The sequence below is a fragment of the Ursus maritimus genome, unplaced genomic scaffold, assembly GCF_017311325.1.
Source record: "Ursus maritimus isolate PB19 unplaced genomic scaffold, ASM1731132v1 scaffold_12, whole genome shotgun sequence".
Lineage (NCBI taxonomy): Eukaryota > Metazoa > Chordata > Mammalia > Carnivora > Ursidae > Ursus > Ursus maritimus.
The window spans coordinates 4,346,806-4,354,394 of NW_024423564.1; positions in this window are offsets into that span (position 1 = coordinate 4,346,806).

Sequence of the window (7,589 nt, forward strand, 5' to 3'; positions counted from 1 at the left end):
ATAGGAGTTACGGAAAACAATAGCAATCAGCTGGAAATGTTAACATTGCAGTTAGTTGAAACTGTGGATTTAGTTGGGGAAAAGAGGAGTGTATCAGTTTTCTAGGACACCATAACAAAGTGCCATAGACTAGATGGCTTAAACAAACCAACAAAAATGTATTTTCTCACAACTCTAGAGGCTGGAAGTCTTAAATCAAGGTGTTGGCAGGATTGGTTTCTTCTGAGGCCTCTCTCCTTGACTTGTAGATAGTCATCTTTTCTCTGTGTCTTCACATGGTCTCTGTCCAAATTTCCTCTTATTATAAGGAAACCAGCCATATTGGGTTAGACCTCACCCTAATGATCTTACGTTAAGTGAATTACATCCTTACAGATCCTAACTCCAAATACAGTCCCATACTCAAATGGTTAAGGTGTCAACATATGGATTTGTTGACAGAGGGCACGATTCAGCCCATGACAAAAAATCTGGCCCGAAGTTTAAAAGGGAAATTTAGGGAAGAGAAACTATAGACCACAAGGAACTTTGAAAAGCTCTCACATTCCTGAGGTTCTAGAAGATCTAGAAGACTGCACATGCATACACAGGAAGATGTGCAAGGACAGGAAAAACCAGAGAGGGCTTAGTAACTTACATTTGGGTGACCCTTTGCAAGCAAAAAGTGGAAACTACAGCTAACTTGCAAACTACCTTAGATGTGAAGATTTGCCTTCACACACACATCTTCGTGGTAAAAGGTGAAAACTTCCCGGATCATTTAAAGAAATTATCTGGCCAGTCATTGGCTGATCACTAAACTGAGCCGACCAAGGGGTAATTCCTAGAAACCTAGACTCATAAGTAAAAACAAAAACTTTTAAAAAGAAATCAGAGAACTCAGTGGCTTTACTTCAAGAAATAAAAAATCAACAGAACCAATCCAGGAAAGTCATGAAACAAGAAACTGCAAATAGGAAAAGAAAAGCAAGATAGTGGAATTGGGGGACAGAGAGAAGATCTGATTCCAAAGTTGTTACAATATCTTCAACCCTAAAATGTCCAGTTTTTAACAACTAGAATAAAGCACAAGATATCTTAAAACTTTGCAAATCTGACTGAAAAAAAATTTTATTCCATACTGTGATAGACAAATGGACAGAGATGTCCATGTCCATAATCACTAAAACCCATAATAGATTAACTTACATGGCAAAAGGGATTTTGCAGATGTAATTAAGGATCTTGAGATGAGAAATTTATCCTGAATTATCTGTGTGAGCTTAATGTAATCACAAGGATCCTTATAAGGTGGAGGTAGAAATATCACAGGGATGCAATGTGATAATGATTTGAGTAACAATTGTTGAATTTCATGATAGAGGAAGGTACCACAAACCAAGAAATACAGGCAGTCTCTTGAAGCTAGAAAAAGAAAGGAAACAATTCTCTGTAGAAAAAAAATGCAGCATCTAGAAAAATACAGACCTGCTAACACTTTGATGTTAGCCTAGTGAAGCATGTTGCCGACTCTGACCTCCAGAGTTGTTTTAAGCCACCATATTTGTGGTAATTTACTACAGCAGCATTGGGAAACTAATATATACACATGCAAGAAGCTCGAGAAACTCCAATTAAAATAAACTAAAAAACATTCATACCTAGACATATCATTGTCAAACTTGAAAAACAAAGACAAAGAGAAAATCTTTCTTTAATTTTTTTTAAATTCGAATATAGTTAACACAATGTTACATTAGTTTCAGGTGTACAAATTAGTGATTTGACAAGTTTACACATTTTGCTATGCTCATAATAAGTACAGCTACAATCTATCACCAAACAATACATTACAATATCATTGACTATATTCCTTATGCTGTGCCTTTTATTCCCATGACTCATTCACTCCATAACTGGAAGCCTGTATCTCCCACTCCTCTTCATTCATTTTGCCCATCCCCCACCTCCTACCCCTCTGGCAGTCATGTTTGTTCTCTGTATTTATAGATCTCATTCTGCTTTTTGTTTGTTTATTTACTTGTTTTATAGATTTCACATATGAGTGAAATCATATGGTATTGTCTTTCTCAGTCTGACTTATTTCACTTTGCATAATACCCCCTAGGTCCATTCATGCTATCACAAATGGCAAGAGCTCATCCTTTTTTATGGTTGCATAATATCCCATTGTGTGTGCATGTGTGTGTGTGTGTATACATATATGTATATATATCACATTTTCCATATCCATTCATCTATCAATGAACAATATCTTGGCTATTGTAAATAATGCTGCAATAAACATAGAGGTGCATATATCTTTTCAAATTAGTGTTTTTGTTTTCCTTGGGTAAATATTCAGTAGTGGAATTATTGGATCATATGGTATCTCTATTTTTAATTTTTTTAGGAACCTCCATACTGTTTCACAGTGGCTGTACCAATTTACATTCCCACCAACAGTGTATGAGGGTTCCTTTTTCTCCACATTCTTGCCAACACTTGTTATTTCTTATATTTTTGATACTAGCTATTCTGAAAGGTGTAAGGTGATATCTCATGTGTTTTTATTTACATTAGTGGTGTTGAGCATATTTTCTGTGTCTGTTGGCCATCTGTATGTCTTCAACAAAGAGAAAATCTTAAAAGTAGCAAAAGAAAATAATGTATCGCATACACGGGATCATAAATAAGATTGACAGCCAACTTTTCATCAGAAACTATAAAGGCACCAAGGCAGTGGGATAACATATTCAAAGTGTTGAAAGAAAAAAAAAATGTTAGGGGCGCCTGGGTGGCTCAGTCATTAAGTGTCTGTCTTCAGCTCAGGGCGTGATCCCAGGGTCCTGGGATTGAGCCCAGCATTGGGCTCCCTGCCTTGCTGGGACCCTGCTTCTTCCTCTCCCACTCCCCCTGCTCTCTCACAGGCTGTGTCTCTCTCTGTCAAATAAATAAATAAAATCTTTTAAAAAAAGTTAATGAAGAATTCTATATTCACAAAAAGGAATATTGCCTTTGGAATAAAATATGGAAGTTTTTGCCTCAAAAGATAAAGTATAAATACTTTTTCCTTATGCCTTCCATTAAGTAGAGCTAAAAGCCACACACATATATCTTCTGTGCACATATTTTATTTTATTATTTTATTTTATTTTACTTTCATTCCAGTGTAGTTAACATACAGTGTTATTAGTTTCAGATATACAATATAGTAATTCAACACTTTCATATATCACCCTGTACTCATCAAGATAAATATACTCTATCCCCTTCATCTGTTTTACCCATCCCCCCACCCACATGCCCTCTAGTAATCATCTACTTGTTCTCTATAGTTAAGAATCTGTCTTTTATAGAGCTACCCTATGACCCAGCAATTGCTTACTAGGTATTTACCCCAAAGATACAAATGTAGTGATCTGAAGGGGCACCTGCACCCCAATGTTTATAGCAGCAATGTCCACAATAGCAAAACTGTGGAAAGAGCCCAGATGTCTATTGACAGATGAGTGGATAATGAAGATATGGTGTGTGCATATGTATACACACACACACACACACACACACACACACACACAATGGAATATTACTCAGCCATCAGAAAGGATGAATACTTACCATTTACATAGATTTGGATGGAACTGGAGGGTATTATGCTGAGCAAAATAAGCTAATCAGAGAAAGACAATTATCATATGGCTTCACTCATATGTGGACTATACAGTGCAGAGGATCATAGGGGAAGGGAGGGAAAACTGAATGGGAAATTATCAGAGAGGGAGAAAAACCATGAGAGACTCTTAACAATAGGAAACTAACAGGGTTGCTGGAGAAGAGGTGGGGGGGTGGGGTAATTGGGTGATGGGCATTAAGGAGGGCACATAATGTGATGAGCACTGGGTGTTATACCCAACTGATGAATTATAGAACTTTACATCTGAAACTAGTGAGGTACTACATGTTGGCTAATTGAATTTAAATTAAAAGAGTCTGTTTTTTGGTTTGTCTCTCTCTCTCTTTTTTTATTTGTTCATTGTTTTGTTTCTTTTCTTTTCTTTTTCTTTCTTTTTTTTTTTTTGACAGAGAGAGGCAGCAAGAGAGGGAAAACAAGCAGGGGGAGTGGGTAGGAGAGGGAGAAGCAGTCTTCCCACTGAGCAGGGAGCCCGATGCAGGGCTCCATCCTAGAACGCTGGGATCATGACATGAGTCGAAGGCAGACACTTAACGACTGAGCCACCCAGGCGCCCTGGCTGTTTTGCTCCTTAAATTCCACATATAAGTGAAATCATACCGTGTTTGTCTTTCTCTGACTGGCTTTTTTGCTTAGCATTATACTCTCCAGGTCCATTCATGTTGCAAATGACAAGATTTCAGGGTTTTTTGTGGCTGAATAATATTCCATTGTATACACATACCTGGATATTTATATTAGAAAACATTTAAAAAAAAAACTCTAAAAGGTGGAAAGAAGGCAGACTGTTTAGGAACCTTGGGACCTGAGGAAATATATAACAGTAAAATCTCTGGTGAGAATTCTGTCTTATATATACCTGAGACTAAGTGCTGGCAACCCAGAAATACCAATGGGTATGGACAACAAAACAAAAACAAAAACTTGCTCTCTCCAGTCTAAGACCAGAAAAAGTGCAGCATATGAAGACAGAAAATTTTTAGATAATAACTGCTCTACTTTAGCTATGCACCACAGAAAAAAACAGGCTCAACCCCAAACCTGCCAGCAAAGACCAAGTGGGGAGAATAGAAGTGCACACTGTCTAGTTGCAACCCTATTCCCTACAGTATCAGTGAAGACTATGTGAGGAGCTTTTACTTCCACTCCCACTTGAAGGTAATAAAAGGCCCTTTCCCACCTTGCTTGGATGGTGTTAGAGAAGGCCAAGTGGAGTCAGAACTTTTACCACCACACAAGATTACCCACCACAGTATCAATGAAGTGCATGTGAGGAACAGTAATGAGGCATGCCTGACTTCCAGCCATGGTGGTATCAGTGGAGGCCTAGTAGGGAGCCAGATTTCTCACTCCTCCCTAGAAGTAAAGAGGATTCCCCTACCCATCACCAAGTGGCAATAGAAGCCAAGTGGAAAACCTAGACTTCCACGCCCATCTGGCAGTAATGAGGCAGCACTCTGCCTCTGCTAGGGTGGTGTCAGGGGTGGCATGTGAAAACAGAGGTTTAAATGAGATCTAGATTTTCATAACAATACTCAATGTTCAGATTTCAATAAGAAATTCATTTATCATACCCCAAACCAGAAAGACTTCAGCTTTAATGAGACAAGGCAATCAATAAACACGAACACCAAGATGACACAAGTTAAAACTATCTGACAAAGATTTTAAAGAAGCTATCATAAAACCACGTCACCAAGCAATTACAAAATGCCTAAAATAATTGGGGTGGGGCAGGGGTGGGGGTGGGGAAATGGAACCCAGCAAAGAAAGATACAAAGAAAAAAGTAATGAAAATTTTTGAACTGAAAAATACAATAACCAAAATTTTAAAATGCAGTGGATTAGTACAATAGCTGAATGGTGGTGACAGGGGAAAGAATCAGAAAATGTCCAAATAAAACAATAGAAATTAATCAATATGAACAACGGCAAGAAAATAGACTGAAAAAATTAATAGAACCTCAGAGAACTGTGTAATTATAACAAAAGTTATGCATATATAATATAATACCTTGAACAGTCACTAAAATTGTTATACAAAGAGATGCACTCAAAACTTTATAGATATATAAAAATGGAATTTTATATTTATGGTTTATTTATTTTTTAATAATTTTTATTTTGTTATATTAGTCACCATACAGTACATCCCCAGTTTTTGATGCAATGTTCCATGAGTCATTATTTGCGTATAACACCCAGTGCACCATGCAATATGTGCCCTCATTAATACCCATCACCAGCCTATCCCAATCCCCCACCGCCTCCCCTCTGAAGCCCTCAGTTTCCCAGAGTCCACAGTCTCTCATGATTCATTCCCCCTTCTGTTTACCCCCCTTCATTCTTCCCTTCCTTCTCCTATTGATCTTCCTATTTCTTATTTTAAAAATGCAAAGTAATTCATAGGAAGGCAGGGGGAAAAATCCAGAAAAGTGAACAAAAGAGAGAAATAGAAAATAAAAAAATAAAATAACATGCTTAATTCCTAATATATCTATATGTATATTACATTTAAATGGACTAAGTATACCAACAGAAGACAGAGATTGGTACACTGGACTAAAAAACACATGGCCCAATTATGTGTCTATAAGAAACTCACATTAAAAATAACAATAAAGTTGAAAGTAAAAGAGTGAAAATAAATATACTGTGCCAATATTAACAAAAACCAACAGGAATGGCTGTATTAACATTAGATTTCAGACCAAAAAAAAAAAAAATACCGGTAATTGAGAGAGACATTATATCATGATAAGAATCATTCCACTGGAAAGATCAAGTAATTCTAAGTCTGCATGCACCAAAAAACAGACTTTTGAAATATGTTAAACAAAACAAATAGAACTAAAAGGATAAATAAACAAATCCACAATTATAGTGGAAGACTTCAATATTTATCTCTCAGTAATTGATAGAACAACTAGACAGAAAATCAGCACAGATGTCAAAGAACTCAACAATGTCATCAACCAACAGGATCTAATGTTCATTTATAGAACACCCCATCCAACAGCAGCATATACCATCTTCTTTTCAAGTGCCCACAGAGCATATACACAAGGATAGATGATAAAACAAACTTTATTACATTTATAACAATTGAAATCATACACAGTATGTTCTCTCTCCACATGGAATCACACCAGAAATCAATAACAGAAGAGTAAGAGTAAAGTCTCCAAACACTGGGAAACCAAACCACACACTTCTGGATAGTACATGAGTGACAGAAGTCTCAAGGGAAATTAATACATATATTGAATGGAATGAAAATAAAAATACAAAATATCAAACATTCTGGGATGCATCTAAAGCAGTGCTGAGAAGGAAATTTATAGCACTACATACTGACATTATGAAAGAGGAAATGTTTAAAATTATTAATCTTAACTCTCACTACACACACACACGCACACACACCAAAAAAGAAAGAAAATTAGAAAAAGGAGAGTAAAATAAACCCTAATCAAGGAGAAGGAAAGAGATAATGAAGATCAGGGCAAACATCAATAAAACTGAAAACAGGAAATAATAGCAAAAAAATTATGAAAAAATCTGGTGATTTGAAAAGATTGATAAAATTGACAAACTTAATAAGACTGACAAAGAAAGAAAGAAGACACAATTATCAAAATCAACAGTGTCACAGGGATATCATTACAGACTCTGTATTATAATTACAACTCTTTTGAATATAATTATTTCAAAATAAAAAAAAGGAAGGAGAAATAGACATTCACAGATAAAGCAGAAATAATTCATCATAAGCAGTCCTGTCCTACAAGACATACTAAAGGCAATCCTTCAGGATTAAAAGAAAGGATACTAGAGGGGTGCCTGGGTGGCTCAGTCAGTTAAGCATCTGCATTCAGCTCAGGTCATGACCTCAGGGTCCTAAGATTGAGCCTCA